This window comes from Halyomorpha halys, unplaced genomic scaffold (assembly GCF_000696795.3).
Source record: "Halyomorpha halys isolate HHAL.00 unplaced genomic scaffold, Hhal_1.1 Scaffold169.1, whole genome shotgun sequence".
NCBI classification, from domain to species: domain Eukaryota; kingdom Metazoa; phylum Arthropoda; class Insecta; order Hemiptera; family Pentatomidae; genus Halyomorpha; species Halyomorpha halys.
Window position 1 is genome coordinate 1,269,091 of NW_027104700.1, and position 19,078 is coordinate 1,288,168.

At 29.9% G+C, this 19,078-nt stretch overlaps 2 protein-coding genes and 1 non-coding gene across 12 annotated transcripts in view; 1 reads left to right on the forward strand and 2 right to left on the reverse strand.

Annotated features, from left to right (window-relative positions):
• The window catches only part of MCU (mitochondrial calcium uniporter), a 516,099-nt gene that overhangs the window by 373,342 nt on the left and 123,679 nt on the right, over positions 1-19,078 (forward strand). The window lies entirely within an intron of this gene.
• LOC106678935 (myb-like protein X) overlaps positions 1-19,078 on the reverse strand; it is a 200,923-nt gene that overhangs the window by 154,987 nt on the left and 26,858 nt on the right. The gene's annotated exons all lie outside the window — the stretch shown is intronic.
• On the reverse strand, positions 1,397-1,469 carry TRNAA-AGC (transfer RNA alanine (anticodon AGC)). Its single transcript has one exon. It is a non-coding gene; the product is annotated as a tRNA-Ala (tRNA).

A 19,078-nucleotide genomic window follows, 5' to 3' on the forward strand; every position in this document is an offset into this window, starting at 1 on the left:
ATGTGTTGTTCATACGCTTTCCTTATCGCGATTTTTTCCTTTCTGTTACTACTTCCATAATTAATTACTAAATTAACGTAATAGTTTAAAAATATAGTTTATTTTATCAATACTTTCTGTTATTCATAATTTCAAATAGCTTTTTCCGTTATCAAATCTTATGAGAGTATTTGATGTTAGTTACTTATAATATAAAAAAACATATTATAGAATCAGTAATTTATTAGAATAATTTTAAAAAATCATTTTTTCAGTTAACAACGTTTTGGAATACTCTTTTTTCCATTTTCAGGTAAAGTAACCCCTACAAATATACCATTAAATTTTAATATTATTAGAATTTTTTATGTTCAATTAAAAAGATTACACTTTGTTACCTTTTGGTTAGTTCTATACGTTTCATACTAAAAATTTTGTCAGAAACTATTACTAATTTATATAATTCTACAATATTATTTTTGAACATTCACTTATGCCACCTTCGCCTTTCTAATTTGCACTAATATCATATTGGTTTGTATTTTCACGAAGCTTTCGTCCTGTTCGGTTACCTCCATGCTGATATATCTACATTGATTTTTTTCTTTTTTACATATTTAGTCATTGAAAGTAAATTTTATAGCATTAATATTAATAGAATTATCTGTCAATAAATATATGTTTAGCCTGTTTATTATATCTGAATAATGTGTATTTATATGTTTATAGATATCCTTGGTTATGTGTATAGCCTCTAAGATTTTTCTGATTTTTGTGTGTTCTGATAACTATTATGGATGGATTTTTGACATTTAATTAATAGTTTAATGTTATACAATTAATTGCTAAGCCTCTGAAGTTTACATTTTTACAATTTGTAATATCTTGCTTTATTCTTGTTTCTAGTTTTTTGTATGTTTCACCTATATATATTCTTTCGCAATCCAGCCTTTATATTAAATGTTATTTGTCTAATTTATCTATTGTAAGAACGTAATCTGCACAACTTCAGCAAACCATAGCATAAGTGAATGATATTTGTTCTGTTTCTAGAACTACTACTGAGGTTCGTAACTATAGAGCATGTACTCAGTACAAGTTTTGGGAGGTAAACCCCCGTACTACGCATGCTCCGTAGTTTGCGGACCGTCAGTCGTGGTTCTTCGTACAGACCTAATAATAAAAAATAAGATTATAAAAATTAGTAACCTTGACGAAAAAATTTCTAGTAAGTAATGGATTGAACTAACAGTAAGGTTTCTAAGTGTGAACTTATTAAATTTTATATAAAAATTGTTAATGGTGTAAAATATTAAGTGAAGTATTTTTCACCTTATTTTCTCAAAGAACAATGTATGTGTTCATTTATAATTTGGATAATAATTACATAAAATGATTATTCAATAAAAGTGAAATTTGGAGGCGCCGGGCATCGATCCCGGTACCTCTCGCATGCTAAGCGAGCGCTCTACCATCTGAGCTACGCCCCCTGTTGAAAGGCTCAGGTATAAATTGGTGACATAATATTGGAACTGGTTCAGTAACAGCTGTTCAGTTTGCCATTGGTTGAAAAGCGAGAGTAGGCAAACCAGTAGAGCACAGTCCGCTGGAGAACGCCCAGCACTTGATTAATATTTGATGGTCTCATTGATTTCCTCTTCAAAGGTTCATGTAGACTGTTTATTCGGGGAGTTCATGATCCTGATAGAATACATTCCATTTGGAACAGGAAATAGGCTATATCCGAACATGATCCCTCTCATAGAACGAACATTAACTCACAATCATCCATTCAGCGCTTCATATCTCTTTTATTACACCTGGACTTTCCATGTGAAGCAGTGGTTTAGTACGGGTATCAGCCGCCCGAGGTACAGAGAAACATTTTGCTGCCCCCTTACTTAGGTATTTCAATTTAAAAGACTAAACTATTCAGTAATTCTTAAGAACTTTTTTGGCAAGAAATGGTTCAAATTTTTATAATTTTCCTCTAAGATGAAGTGATTTAGTATTGTATAAGATACCCAAGAGACTGAAGAACTGTAGCCTATAACCGTAATCTAAATTATTTTTGCAATAGCATATTTTGTTTGCATGCATTCTTTTAACATTTGATTAACAAATACCTAATTGAATCAATCATCTAAGTTTTTTTTTTGATATTCGACGATAAATGCATTTATTTTCAAAATTTAATAATTTCATTTAAGTAAGAAAAATGAATAAGCTTCATTACAAATTACACTCGTAGACTCATTTAATAAGAAACCCATAAGATAACACTTGTGATATCCCAAACTAATAAGCATTTGGGACTTATGTTTTTTAATATGACTGGTATTTTAAATTAAAATATTCCTGTTGTACTTAGCTACGTTGATCACTACCCCTGATAATATTAACTATTTTAATAATTATGCATACAATTGTATTTTAAATTTTTTTAACTTTCACTTTACCTATCTATAAAGTATATGATGAGGCAGAGCATTGCGATCGTAAAAAAATGTATTTAGATTTTGAGTTTTTAATGAAATTAGAAATTATCAGGCCCCATGAGCCATTATGAAATCGTCATAAATTTTGAACTGAGGGCCGATGATAAAATAATTTATCAATGAAGTGATGGTTTCTTATATATGAGTCGAAAAAGGTTCTTAATTCTAGAAATATTGCAGAAAGTAAACTTTGTATCTATATCTTTATTATCATATATTTTCTTCCCTTCTGTCCCTCCGTTCCCATTTGCTCAGTCCCGATCTTCCAAGTCTTGGAGGACTAGCTTGATAACCCCAGGTTTACATAATAATGGATAGGTACGCACACGACTCTGATTGAACATCAGTTTGAACTTCATAGTCATGGAATTTCATTAATTTTCTTTGCTAGTAATTAATTATTTATTTTTATACCCTATTTTATTTGCGAAATTGGGCTTGTAATATTCTATTTTTACTTTTTTTTTTTTATAATTTTTTGAGGTTTATAATTACTTCCATCATTTTCAATAAATTATTATTTATTCACTCATTAACATTGTACATATCTCTATCTATTTTTACATTTCTATTTAATAATATATCGTGCGCTTACCTACCTAATAAAATTAACAAATATTCTTAGAAAAATTATCTTAATCAGAAATGATTATTATTTAGAGAATATGAGATAAATTAATTTTTATGATCATATACTGGACATGGAATAAATTAATGAAACACAAAAACGTCTCTTATTTTAGTAAATCAAATATTTTTATTTTATGAATAGTTACTGACTAAAAGTAATATAAAACAAAATAAAGTGAATCGTCACTTCATTATTTTTATTTTATAATAAGTTTTTGTGAATGCTATATCAATTGTTATATCAATTAACATTGACTTTTTTTCTCCTAATGGACTTTATAGCTATTTTTTCATTTCATAATATTTATTGATGTTTGAGCAACGTGGTTGAGAGAGAAGAGCTGTTATCTGCTGGTGTGTTCTTTTTCTCTCCGTACGTGGGGATAAGCTTGGTTCAGGGTTCTCTAGACTGAGTATAAGTTAGGGGGCTAACGTCAGAATATAAAAATATTTATAGCTTTACTAGAAATATTTTAATAAATTTCTAAGTAAAAATAGTAATTGAAATGTTGAATTTAGGTGTAAAAGTGGTATTTGGTATGAGGAAAAAAAAAACATTGAGAATTAATAAATAAGGAATTACATGACATGGTAAAATCTTGAATCATTTCTTATTAAAAAATATAAAATATGGACTAACAATATCTTTGAAATTGACAACCTTGTATTTCTTAAAAGTACAATTTAATTTTTAATTTTGATTAAACGCTTAGTTGAACATTAAATAATATATATTTATATTAACTTACATCGGTACTAATGCCTAATAATTCTATTACAAATAAATCTGTACAACCCATGACAGGACATAGTCCAGTACTTGGAAATTAAGTACTGTTATCTGACCAACGCTTGTGCCAGATTTTTCTCTAATTAAGAGTACCCACTTTATGAGGCTGAGTGGACTCATAGCTACAGCAACAGAATAAATAATTATCTGCCTCAGCCGGATTCGAACCTAGGTCTTTGAAGTTAGTAACACAATACCTTACCAACGATCTATTCTGCTCCCCTAAAATAATTACATTACCGCAGTTTTTTTCGTTATTATTAATCATATATGTTAAATGAAAGTAATGATACATGTAACAGATAATTAATATTTTAAAGTAAGGATTTACGAATGTTTAAAAATATATTCGTTTTTATTTCAGTAATTGTAAAGTAACCAAAGCTCCTAATCTCTTCCAGTTCCAATTTTGTAAAGTTGAATTTAGATGCATTGACAACTCTATTAATTCAATTGTCTTCCCCTACTCTAAAATAGCGAACTTAACTCCTGTGACTTGCTTCACTCGACTTTCTAATCAAAGCAATTGAAAATCTTTGCATTAATTGAAAATATTGCAGTATAACTTACATATTTCATTTGTTACATATATTTTCCTTCTATTTGTTTTTTCCATAACTTTAATTTTTAAATTAATATTATTAAATTAAAATATTCATAATCCGTTGTTTCTTTGCATTATATAACTTTATATTCTTATTTCAATAATTATGTTATTTCACTTACATATTTAAATACCTATGTATACGTTTAGTTTCCCACCTCTTTCAATATTTTGTTTTTATCCATTTTCATTCTGTACAATTTTTTACTTTAATCTTTTTATATATCCTTTTATTCATTGGTGGTTATCTTGTTTTTTGTTCTTAGCCCTGATAAAGGCTATAAATTCTGGCCGACACGTTAGCACTAATAAATAAATTTTTCAACTTATTTATTTTATTTTTTGACCATCTTCCAACCATTTTCTCCTCATGAAAATATTATTATTCGTTTAGTTCAGGAAGAAAATGATCACTATTTTTCATCGATGTCTTTGCCGCTAGTTATAGCTAAACCTAATTTAATTTCCCTGAACTACTGTAGGGAGACATAGTTACACATCGTGGGAGCGGGGTGCATAGTTTAAGGGACCAATAATTATTCGATTTTTTTTTTAGTATAATCCAATAAAAATTTTGAAATCCTTATTTTATTTATAGTTGAATATTATCTCATAAAAGAAGATACATTAAATTTCTCGTCTTTGTGTTATACTTATGTTTTATTTTTATCAAGTATGAACATGGTTATTTTATTGGAAATTATTTATAGAGTGCTTGTCCTATCATCACTATAATTAACGATTCAAGTACAACGTTGCTACCTCCTTCAGCTGCCTCATCCTGTATTACAGACCAGTGCAGATCCCTGCCTATAATCGGATCTTCGATAAAGGGCAACGTAATCGCTAGACCTGTTAATTGGCTTCTTGGAAATCCCTACCACTTTATGGTTAATACTGGATTATGTATGATAGATAAGTAAATATATTCAAACAATAAATAACCTGGAATATTCTAAACTATTATTACTAAATATTATTTACATTTATTTATCTTGTGGTAGTGTACTAATGAATGAAATAACTATTTTTAATCTACGTTTCATTATCATTTTATTCGTTATTTAACCTGCAATATAGTAGTGTGAGAAAAAATACATACGACATTACTGAGTTGCTACGAAAAATAATTTCACTTAGAAGATTTTTAAACAACCATTATAAAAAATTATTTTTTTAAAATGAGAAATGACTATTTTTATAAATAATTTTTATTACATTACTTGAAATTGGAACAAAAATCTTTTCAAATTTCATCTGATTGCAAAATTAATTGATAGACACTTTATTACGGGCACTAAGATTTGGTTCATTTTGATCAAACATGGTAAAAGTATTGTTATTAAGCTGCTACAAAATCTATACAGATTCAATCAAAGTTAAATTCTGCATTTGATTTTTAGCACTGTGGTGAACATTTAGTATTCTATTTTTTCTTAATGATTTTTAATACTGGAATGAACGGTAGGTAGCATATCACAACCTTAATTCGAAAACCTCCTAGCTAAATATTTTATTTTAAGTAAAGTTTTGGAAGTATCTTGAAATTTTCTGCATTTGATTGTAGATTTAGAAACCGAAAAAGAGCTTGAAATTGTGAATTGTAATGTTTAAAACTACCGCCAGCTCTGTCAAACCTAACAATTCTCGGAAAACATCAGTAAATTAAATATTTAATATGTGTTATGAAATTTAATTAAATCCATTTTGAACTATACCTTGATTGATAATGAAGTAATGAGTAGTTTCATCTAATAAATACGCATATATAATTTTCCTATAAACTTTTTTCATTTCCTTAAATTATATTTATAAGTGAGGTAATATTTTTAAATCATTTATGTTTCAACTACTCCCAAATGTTTTATATTTCAGTATTTAATGGGGACTTCGGAAATAAATCAACGATATTTGTGTTTTACACTTTTTTTTTTTTACTCATGGGGCACATGAATGTATTATTAGTGTAAAGAAATCGAGTTGTGATAAATAGTTTTTTTTTGTTAATCACCAAATTTATTTAACTTTTGATATCTTAGTACGCAAATTTTAAACAAAATTTTCTAGCCTTCTTCTTAGTTTACCGAAATTTCTTTTTTGGAACATTTAATTCTCAATCATTACCCAAAGTTATGATCATTATTGTATCTTTGATCTGAAAAGTTATTGTCTTAACCCTTTACTAAATACTTTTAAGATTTAAGTAATTTTTTTTTTGTAATTATGAGATATAGTTGACCGTGGATGACGTACGAGGAGAAGATGGTTGGGGGTGCGATCGAAGAGAAACACAAATAAGTTGTATTAAATTATTATAATAATTTAATTATTATGTTATTGTATTAACTTATTATTAACTATAATGTTTTATTAACTTATTATTATTAACTATAATGTTGTATTAACTTATTATTATTTACTATAAGGTTGTATTAACTTATTATTATTAACTATAATGTTGTATTAACTTATTATTATAATTTTTTTAGTAGTTAAGAATAAGTAATTGGACCAAACTATTAGAATTTTTCAGGTAGCTTTAAAATCTTACAAAATTATTTATAGCCTATAACCATGCCAATTTATTTAGATACAATATAGCAAATATACTAATAATTGAGAAAATAAATTTAAGGTGCTTTAGGGACTTTTTAGGAAAAATGGACTTTGAAGAATACTGAGAATACTTATTTCAACTTGGTATTTAACTTGTTTATATATTCAAACCTTGAAAGGCGAGAGTTTTCAGAAGTTAAAAATTGATGTTGCTGTTTAAAATAGGCAAACAGTAAACGTTTAAAATAGGTAAATAGTAAACTTTTAACTCAATTTTAATTAAATTCATGTTTTGTTATATTAAATTTTCATCCCCTGATGTCTTCAATTTATTCTTGGGTACAAAATATCAATTGGATTTCAATCAGGGTGATTTTTATTTTGTTGTTTTTTTACTTCTGCATCATGAAATGCCTTAGAAACTCCCCTCCTCCTCGATGATATAGATATAACAATCTGCTGAAAAGCACTCTGGGCCCGATGAGACTATTATTCTAGCGATAGGCCATTAAACGAGAGTAAAGGAGTTAAGATGGCAAAGATAATAAGGGAGCTCGGATGGACCTATTGTGTCCGAGAGCTTTTCAGGGCAACCCTTGGGGTTTCTTTGGGCAACTTATTTCAGTATCGATTTTATCCTTTATTTGTTCTAGGCATTTCATGAAATTTATTATTATTATTATTAATTCAGCTTCCCAATTATTTCAGAATGAAACCCTCCATTTTTTTCTTTGAAAAAAAAAATGTATACATTTTAGTTCATATATACATTTGAGTATAAAAAAAAAAAAAACCGATGAGTTAGGTATTTTATATTTATTTTATCTATATTTGATTAGTATTGGCAATTTAGTGGGGTTAAATATTACCACATCGCTAAATTTGGGCTGATTTACATTGAATAATAAGTGGACTGTATGGTAATTAGAAAATTAATGCATAAAATTTGAATAATTATTTTACTAAAAATGAATAATTATATTACTAAACAATATTTTAGTAAAAGGATATAAAATAAATGTGGGGAATAATTTCTTAATTTGGTTAATTGTATGACTAATGCTTGGATCTTAAATTGAAATCTAATCAAAGCAATTTAATTAATTATTTAAATAAAATCAATCAAAGAAATACAATAAATTGTATAAGATTTAAAAAGAAACAAGGGGAAAAAAAAAGTTTTCCTTCTCACACAACTGCCTCCCTGGCCTTACTGGTTTGTGTAGAGCTTTTTTCTTACTCACTCATGTGTTTCTTGTCTTACTTTTTTTGTTCTTACCATCCTCTCTTTGTTTAAACAAACACGTACAATGCATATACACAAGAAATATATACATGCATATGAACATTACATGCATGTTTCCAGAAAGAAACCGTCTATCAAATAAATTTTAATAAAGTTCGCTATTTTCTTTATTTTTTTTTCTTGGGTCCCAAAAATCTAGGTGAGGCCGTGGCTCCTCCCTGCTCCACTGTGCCTATGAGCGAGTATGAACATTGTCCTTTAATTTCCAGAAGGGTATTTTAAAGTGCTTAATTTTGGTCTGCTGCGTGCGGGGGAGCGTGGAGATGCTTATTTACTGTCTGTCTGAACATGAGAGGAGGGGACATCTCTGCTGGTAAAGAATAATAGACTAAAACTCATTCCCTCGATAGCGTAATCGACCAAGGTGACGGGTCTTTGCCACTTCCCTGGTGGAGGGTACAAACATTTGATGTGCCTTCGGTCAATGAGCTCAGAATGATACTATTCATACACCCCTGCATTGCAGTGTCTTTGATAATCCGCCGTATTATGGAGTTCTGGTTGCTCTGAAGTCCGTTGAATGTGATCTTGTGGAGGTGCCGCAGTAAAGGTACTCTGTAGAGGTTTTACTCTAGGAAGCATCTTCAGGAGTACATGCGGAATTCCGTCCTATCCTGACGCCTTGTCTCCTTTAATGCGCCTTAGCATCGACTTGAGCTGGCTGAAGGTACAGGAAACGGACTTCTCTATGAGACTTAGTTGTCGTCGAGGCCTAGCTGGAGAGGCACTGACACCAATATCGATTATTTGTTTATTCAAAGTATTGGTATTGCAACGAGGACATTTTAATCTGTCAAGGTTATTATAACACATAAAATAAATAGAGAGTATCTTTCCTTCCCGTCCCCCCCCCCACAATATTCCATAAGTGCTAGGCTTATCTTACCCTGAAAAAAATTATTAATATAAAAAAAAATCAGCCGTTAAAATATATATATATATATGTATGTATCCTTACATCAAAAAACATTTTAAAATCAGATAAAACTAGGGATCGGGTTGAAATTGTTGGGAAAATAAAGTTAAAAATGAATAAATTGCTATCCTGAGTCGTTTACCATATAATGCATCTTTATCCACTGATGTCTCCAAATACGAATTCGAATTCGCTATTCTCCTCCTTTCGTCAACAATGTATTTTTTTTCACTATATACAAACTTAGACTCATAGCTTATCTTTTCTGAGCAATGTTAATCCATCGAATGGAAAACAACTTGCAATACTGCCGATATATCGGCCATTTCAATAGTGATGTGATTGTTTCCAGATTTTTGGGAACTCTGTAGTATTATTACTTTTTAACTGCCTGTTTTATAATTTACTATCCTCCCTTACTTGATATATTATTGGATAAAATTGGTACTTCTGGAGTGGTGTCTTATTAAAGAGAACGGATTACAGAATAAAAAAATTAGACTTAAATTCAGATCGATAATCTTATTTCAGTAGGTTCAAAAGTGAATAAATGAGTTAATTATTAGAATAAAAAAAATTATAAGATCTGTTTTAATCATTTGTTTTATCACTTAAGTAATAGTTATTATTTATTTTTTGTTTCTCTGAAATAACACCAATATTTTTTTTTAAGAAAAATTTTGATTGTTTCTCATGCTGCAAGATTGGTAAAAGTCTGGGCCAACAAACCAGGTGTAGCCAGAGGGTGAGGTTATATTGGATTTTGCCTTGTTGGACCGAACCTCCTTCTCCAATATTGCCTTAGGGTCTACCTTATTGTCTCAGTCCATCTGTGGACAGTTCGATTTACATTCTGATATCTGGCGATGTTACTAGGTATTCTTTACTTGATCGACTATTCAATTTGTTGGAATTATTACTTCATATATCTACACATTTCATAGAAAAATTAAATTTTCAAAGCTAATTACTATTTTCTGATAAGCTATTATATTTTATCTAGATTTTCAACTCTTGCACAGATAGAACTAATGTATTTTACGGCCTAATATTAAATATTAATATTTTGAGAAGAATGTAAATTGAAAAATAGATTTTCTCTGTGAAATCAAACCATAGTTCATATAAACTTTTTTTCTCGTTTCTGATATCTATAAACATGTCTATGGTGTGCCAATTCTTTTATACTAACTAGTGTATACGCATACAGGGTCTTACACTAGTTACAGATACGCATCCGTTCTAATATAAGAATCTCTTAAAGTTAAAATTCGTCTCTAACATTGTTTCTATTTTTCTTCTTGAAAGAAATAAATAAAAATAAAATTGTGAGTTTTGTCAACGTCAACTTATTGACGTCAATAGCATTTGTTCATTGGAGGGTATGTTTCCGTCATTCTATTTTTATTCATTCATTTTTATATCTACCATGTGATCACCGGGATGAAGACGCATATTCGCAGTCCAGACTAGCTATAATGACAGGTCAAGTCGTAACACCAACATGCAAAGATGTTATTTCATAGATCTAAGAAATTAGACGGCAAGAGTGGCAAGACGACTGGTTCATCACGAGAGACAAGTTAAGAATGGTCCAGCAAACAGTGAATCGTCCATCCAGAAACCTTGAATCTGCCACGAAGAGATGATATGGTTCTAACACGTCTTCGGATAGGCCATACTCGACTCACCCACGGTCATCTCATGAAAAAAGAAGATGCACCAATGTGTTGCTACTGTGGAAACGATCTAACTGTTAGGCACATTCTCACTAAATGTATCGCTCACGAATCACATTGATTCTCTTCAGGTTTTAAGGAGATGTTGAATGAAGATCCTAAAACAACCAACCTAATTTTTTCACTTTTTAGAAATTATTAATATCTATGATCACACATAGTCCAACTGTAATTACAGCATGTACAAGTGGTTGCATAGTGTAATATAGTCATTTCGGTCGCTTCCACTAAACATTTTACACTCGTCATCGTTCAAGCCCTAGAACGCCTTGACATTTTACGTCACCGGCACTGCTTGTTGTGATCATGTACGAATTTCACATTTCGACGTATAGCAGCCGTAATTGTTTTTATTTTTATTTTATTTTTTTTTACTTAACACCTGTTTAAATCAACCTCTTCCGTTTATATTTTTATATACACAATTAATACAAGGGATATCGACAACAATCGAAACAAATCTGGTATCTTTTCCAAGTCAAAGGTTTTAGGATGCGTAAGTTATAAAAAATGGCAAAACGAACTTTCAATAGCGGCGCCCCTCTCTGCCGCTCGTTATGCATTACTTTTGACACTTAGCTTAAATTTTCTATGCAAGCGACACATTTGGAACTAGAATATATCTATAGTTCGATTTAGTTTTTGGATTACCTGCCCTAGGGTAGCAAATTAATTACCATATTTACGTTAAAATTTGCCATGCGCGTGCTCATTTCCAAGACTAAGCTTACGAAGTACCTGTTGGCAAACGGATGTCTCGCGCTTCCGCCTGAACACATTCTTCGGTCTAAACACGTTCAAGTTAAGGTCTTTGAACTTGCATAGACTTATCAGGGCAGATGCATCCACAATCAAAGATCGCTACTGTAACATTTAAATAGGACTTACTATAGTTTAATTGTAAAACAGTTTCAACAAATTCTAAGAGCTCAACCAATTTTGCCCTTATCAGTACTTGCGGATTTAAAAATTTCTTAAAATACTTTCTAATAGCAAGTTGTGAAGCAATGGATAAAACTATGAGAATAGACAGAATAAGAAACTATTCAAAAACATTTGTTTTAACTCACTAACTTCATATACGTCTTTTATATCATTGAAATTCTATAGTTCTTAATAACTTAGTGTCACAGTTGGACAAAACATGTTACTCAGAATATTTTTTAACTAACTATTTCAAATATAATTAGTATTTTGAAAAAAAAATTAATTGCCAATTACTGTAAATTATTTAGGAAGGAAAATATTTAAAATTTAAAACACCCCTTAGCCTTTTGTATTTAAAATACTTCTCACTATGAATCTGAAACACCTATAAGCATTATGTCACAACATTTTTAAAATGTAAGATAGTAAATCATACATATTTTCTATTTTACGCTTCAAATCACCGAATACTTTGTAGTCTTTCGTATTTCGTTGGTTTTATTTGTTTTAATAAAAAGTTAATATTTTATTTTGTATTATATTTTTCCAGAATAAATGCAAGACAGGAAAATGTATTTTAGCTTATATTTTGAAAAACTACTGCTCAAATCTACTTGGGTTTAGGACAGTTTGCTATGTGTTATGGTATTTACACGACGCCTTAACCGGAGTTAAGGTTTAAAGATAACCTTTGAAATTGTTGGTACGTAAAACATTTATAAATTATTTTTTCTCACTAAACCAAACGTCTCTGTGTTGAAATAATGGTTTTGTAGATATATCATGAAAATACACTGTGTCAATCACATATTCAATGGACATGTAATATTTACATCGTAAATAATTTCTATAGGAATGGAAAACTAAGCCAAACCATTGTGGAAAAGGGAATGGGAAAAAAAATCTTCATATAACATGTAACTTGGACATTAACTGTGTTTTTTTTTTAATTTGCAAACAAACTTTATTAATATAGTGTAAAATAAAAATACATCAAATCTTCCCTTCCATGAAGAATGTAACAAGTTGATGAGTTTTTCTCTTTTGTCAGATATTATTTAGTTTTTTATTTGACTTATTCTTGTGATAATAGCGTCATTATTTTTAGTTGATTATTGGTAATTATCTATTTGCTTTCTATATTAATAAAATTTCATTAAATATACTGCTTTTTGTTTGTCATTTTAGTGTTTCTTTTTTTGGATTTGGATTGTCCACATTTTTCATTTCTTTTTTATTTATGCCGGGACTATCCATTTTTCCTGGCAGTCATTAATCTCACTGTATAAGTTCGCACGTGGAACAGCTCGGTAGCCCTTCATTCCACCGACACCGCGATCATTAATAATCGCTTTTAGAAATGATCTCATTATATTGAAAAAATAAAATAAAGATGAGTCATTGTTAATTACATACATTTCGATGCTATAATTCTTAGCTGAATTAGACCTGTTCTTATATTATTTATTTATCAATATTTTTATAAACATTTATGTCGTATTAGTACTTTTGCTCTGATCTATTCACTCTCAACGGGCATTGAAAAAGTTTTTATTACAATTTTTTATCCCTTGTTCTTGTTATCTCTTATCCAATTATAAATGTATTTTTATAATTATTAAAATAATTTGTTATTTCTAATGCCTACACATTTTTAATTATTGCTGGGTATTTATTCAGAAATATTTTAATAGGTGTAAGGAAATAATTTCCTTCATTTAATGTTTTTATAATTAATTGAATGTACCGATGACTAACGTTTAATTATAATAATAACTAATTACCCTAAGAACAACAATTATTGGAATTTTTAAAATTAACTTGAAGAACTTGAATTGAAAATCTTACAATTTGAATTTTACATAAAATTTCGAACCATTTCTTATACTTCTTCAGCGCACCTATTTCTAGAATTTTCAATGAAGTAGTCTATTTTTGGCACAATCTTGCACTATTTTAATTTCAATACGTTTAGAAGGGCTTAGTTGGTAGAAACTGAAAACATTGCTTTACTATATGAGCACATATCGTTTTAGTGCTCCATTTCCCGTACGAATCCATGATCATAATATGAATTTCGGTGAACGGCCGAGAATACTCCTATCAGTTCTTGTCATCATGATGGTTCCTTAATAAGTAAATGTCTCAATAATGAGGACATAACGTTATAAAATTGTCAAGGTAAAATTTGCTTGGAAAGGATAAATTTACAAATACAGTGAAGTATTATAGTATTGGTCAAAGCGCTAAACTTATTTCATTATAATAAACTAAATAAAATGGAAACTAAAAAGAAAACAAAACAAAAGGAGTTAAAAATAGAAACAACATTATTTAGTGTAACATCATTTATATATAATTTACCCAATATATCAGAAATATGTTGGTTGTTACAATTGTGTCATGTTTTAAAGTGAAGTATTGGTACTTATTTGTAGTCAGTTGTCAATCGTTAAACTTTTACAGCCACCAGTACGATGGTTAATTGGTTGTTTAATTTTTACGTTTTGTTTGACCTATTTGGTTTTGTTCTCCCATTTGACAAACCGTTTAAATCGTCGAATGACGCAGAACTCACTAATTGTCGTGTTTTCGACTCGTTCAATCAAAAATCAGGCCGGGGCAATTAATGAAATTTCAAAACGCAGCTAAAACATTCTACGATTTACAAATGTTAAGAAAATACCGTGTCCTGGATTGAGAATCTCATATGCTTATTAATTTTTCATACCTTTGTAGTTATTGTTTTTAGTTGATTTTATATACGTTTACCTTAGTTACTATCTCATAGTAAATGATGTTTGTTTAAATGAATATAAAATATTTCAGATAGGTGATTCAAATGATTTTCAGAAGAAAAAACAGTAAAAATTCTGTAAGCATATTAACATCTATGTATAATATATGTTAATATCATTATGTAATAATATATATTAAATTAAATCTGTAACGCTACAAATCATTGTGTTATGGGTGCAGTACTTTGTAAGGAAGTACTGTAACTATACCAATGGTTGTACAAGGGAGTGATTTGGTCGGAATCACACTAGACCGCAAAATTTATACCCAATTGAGGGCACCAACATTTATGATGCTGGTTGGATCCCAGTGGGCTCCAGGTCTCACAGCTACAGTGAAACAGAAAAAAATTATCTGCCACAACGGGACTTGAACCCAGGTCCTTGGAATTTGTAACACAAGATCTTACTAATGAGCTACCCGATCAAAGTAATGTATGAAATATTATTTTATCTCAATTTTTAAAAAAAATTTCTCGTAGATTAAAAACATTTTTTTAATATAATGGATATTTTAATAGCAAAATTAATGATCGCAGGAAAAGAATAATTTAATCAATATTTATTTTAGATGTGAGAAAGATAAAGATTATTCTGATAACTGAATTGAATAAACCCCTTTAAGTTAAATGAAGTTATTCTTATTCATCGAAAAAATTCTGATAGATAACACAAGTTTCTTTGACATAATGGATTATGCAAATAGGAAATTCAATGATCATAGAGGAAGACATACTTAATTTAATTTTTATTACAGATGTTTGAAAGATAATGATTAGTTTATTTAAAATTTAATTATCAATATACATTTTAAATAAACTGTTTTTTATTAAATGAACTTATTCCTATTAATTGAAAAAATTCTAATTCCACACTGATACTGTTTTGGGAAAGCATGTCTCTTTTCTCTGCCTCATGATTAATACCAAAAACCTTTCAAATTTGTCATTTGCATAGGTATAAAACTATTAAAATAAATATAATTTTCAGAATCTGAAATATTTATTTATTTAAGTGTTTCCACCACTAGGGCCATTTCCGCTGAATTTACAAAGTAAGTAGATAACTTCACAAAGTTACAAAGTGGAGAACAATACATATAATTACAAAGTGAGAAATTTACAAATCAACAATTACATATTTAATATTACAATTTACATTTTACAAAGTTGCAATTAGAATTGACGTAGTTAGTAAATTATTATATTAAATTTTACATCCACTTATCCATGCTGGACAGTTAGACAAAATGTGATCATAAATATTAATGATTTTTAGAAAGTGAAAAAGTTTTGTTATTGTTGTGGGATCTTCGCTCAACATATCTTGTAAATCTGAAGAGAATCGGTGTCGTTCGTGAGGAACATTCAGTGAGAATATGCCTAACGGTGAGATCGTTTCCGCAGTAGCGACACATCGGTATATTTTCTTTTTTCATGAGATGAACGAGGGTAAGACGAGTATGGCCTATCCTAAGACGGGTTAATACTGCATCTTCTCTGCGTAGCAGATTCAAGTTTCTGGTTGGACGTTTCACTGTCTGTTGGACTATTCTTAAGCTGTTTTCTCTCATGGTGAACCTTTCATCTTGCCACTCTCGCCATCCAATTTATTTTATCTATGAAATAACATCTTTGCGTATTGATTATGTTACAACTTGACCTATCTAGTGTGGCCTGCGAGTCTTCCTTTTCATTCCCGGTGATCCCACAATGACTAGGCAGCCATAAAAACTAGACTCTACAACCCATGCTCTTCAATATTTTCAAATGCTGCTTTAACTCTATTATTAATGGGTGTGTTAAAATGGATCTTGTAAAGATTTGAGGGCGGATTCCGAGTCAGAACAGAAGAGCGGGGGCACTTTAGAGGGATATTGCAAACTGCGCGATTGATTCCGAAGAGTTATGCAGTGTACACTGAAGAATATGGTTGTAACGAGAATAAGAGGGTATGATTATTTGAAACGAGAGCAATGCCTGCTCGTTCGACTGTTTTGGAACCATCTGTAAAAATGAAGTTCCAATCATGGTGGTTAGTTTTAAATTGATTGAACTTATTTAATGTGATAATTGGGGGTAAATTGCCGCTGAAGTAATTATTCTTGACTGTTGGAAGTGGTAACAACCATGGTTCTACCTGTGGAGGATGTTGCTTTATTACATTTGAAAATGGAGTGAGATGTGGGTGAGCTATATATTGTAAGCATCTGTTAGGAAAGGAAAGACGAGTATTTAGTGAATTATATGCGAAGACTTGATTTTCAGATGAGAAGAAATTATTTAGGGATGGTTTGGGTTAGATATGATTTTGGAGTAATGTTTAAGTGCCAGGATTTTTCAATTATCTAATAATGGTATTTCAGATGCTTCCACGTGTAAACTACTTGACGGACTGTAGCGGAATGCTCCAGTGATTCTCAAAGCGGCGTTTTAGATGGTATTTATCATCGTTGGAGTGTTCTTTTTCTTGAGCCGAACCGTAGACTACAAACCCATAATTAATTTTGGACAATACAAGTTGTCTATAGAGAAGGATTAGTGTTGTCCTACCTATTCCCCAAGTAGTGTTCTCAAGCATTTTTATGACATTTAACGCCTGTAAACAATCAGCGATATAATTGAACTATCAGGAGCAAAAGCAGAGAATGTTCAAATCTACTGTAATGCTATTGTAGTAGATTTGACACAAAGAAAATCCTTTTCTGAAATGCTTCGAATACATTCCTCTTAAAACATTTTTTTTCAAAACCTCTTTAATTGTTTTTAAATGCCTTGTAATTTTGGTGTTACTTTGTACCGTAGATTTTTCGGCCAAAAAATCTGAATAACTCAGACCTTTTGGTGTATGATTATTTTTTTTTTAACGTACTTAATATTGGTGTTGCTGACTATTGTCTAATCTTCAAACTTATCTAATAATTCACGATTGAACGACTGTAACCATTTTTTTTAAGTAAATAAAAAAAAAATAGAAACTTCTATTCGATAATTTGCACCATCTCATTCTGTAATTATTTATTCTGATTGTCCTGTCAAGGCTTTATTGATTAAATAACAAATTATAATGATTTCTGGCCTTGGGGACTCGGTGATGCTCATCGATTTTAATGGAGTTACTAACCATTATATAATGGAATCCTTACAAGTAATTATATTTTGGCGTCGTGGCCTTAAACTTGACTCATGATTAATCAGTTCTTTAATTCCTTTAAGAATTAGATTTTATATATTGTATAATTGTAATTATTTACAGTTTATCCTTTGTGATTTATTGAACTTATTTTCCTTGTAGCTGAGACCGATTATTAGGAAAAACAAAAATACAAGATATTTATTTTGGAAGAAGATAGTTGACCGTATGAAAATTGTTAAGCAACGTTTCGCTCCACTTTGCATAGCTTCGTCAGGACTGTCTTGATTGAGTCAGTTGTCATCCTTATTTTAATCAAGACAGCCCTGACGAAGCCCTGCAAAGTGGGGCGAAACGTTAGTAAACAGTATATAGTTTTTGTTATGTTGGTACCTTTATTGACCGTCACCTGGACTATCTTCTTGCAAGATATTTATGTTAGTCACAGCTTCGTAAGGTAACGCCCACTAATCGTTCCCTGAATGATTTGTTTTCTTTCTTTTTTTTTTTTTTTTTGTATATAATGAATTGTTAGTTAAATTTGAAACACCCCTTTTCCTAAAATAAACATGAAAAGATCAGTTCCCTATTGAAAGCTTTTTTCTTTTTGGAATTGCATATCACTTGATTTTTGTGGAACGTGTTAGATCACTGAGAGATTAATATTTGAAAGTAAGAAGAATATCAACAAACGGAATAGACCTGCACCTGAAATAAGTTCTTTCAATCGGTCGAATTTAGATATATCAGTGGATTACTCATCTCTTGATTGATAACTGATTACTGGAGGCTGGGTTTTCTTATAGTAAAAAACCAAATCTGCTTAATCGTGCAGTAAAAACTCAAAATGTGCACATAATATCAAAATTTACAAAATCAAAATAATCAACTTATTATGAGGTAATTTATAATATTAATTTATAGAAAACTTACCTAGCCTTGTTTAAAGCAAGTAAAAAACTAGATAATGTCTACATTTATGCAAATATACATAAAAACTAAATTAATAAAAACCTTTAAGTTATAAAAATTTGTAAAATTGACTATTTAAAATTTTTCCAAGCACAATTTCCTTTTTTTATTTCACCTAAAATTTCACATTGCATGCCCTACCGCATAGCTATTCAATATTATATTTATATACAGATATACCACTGGGCAAAAACTGGAAAAAAAAAGATTTTTGAGAACTTTGGTTACAAA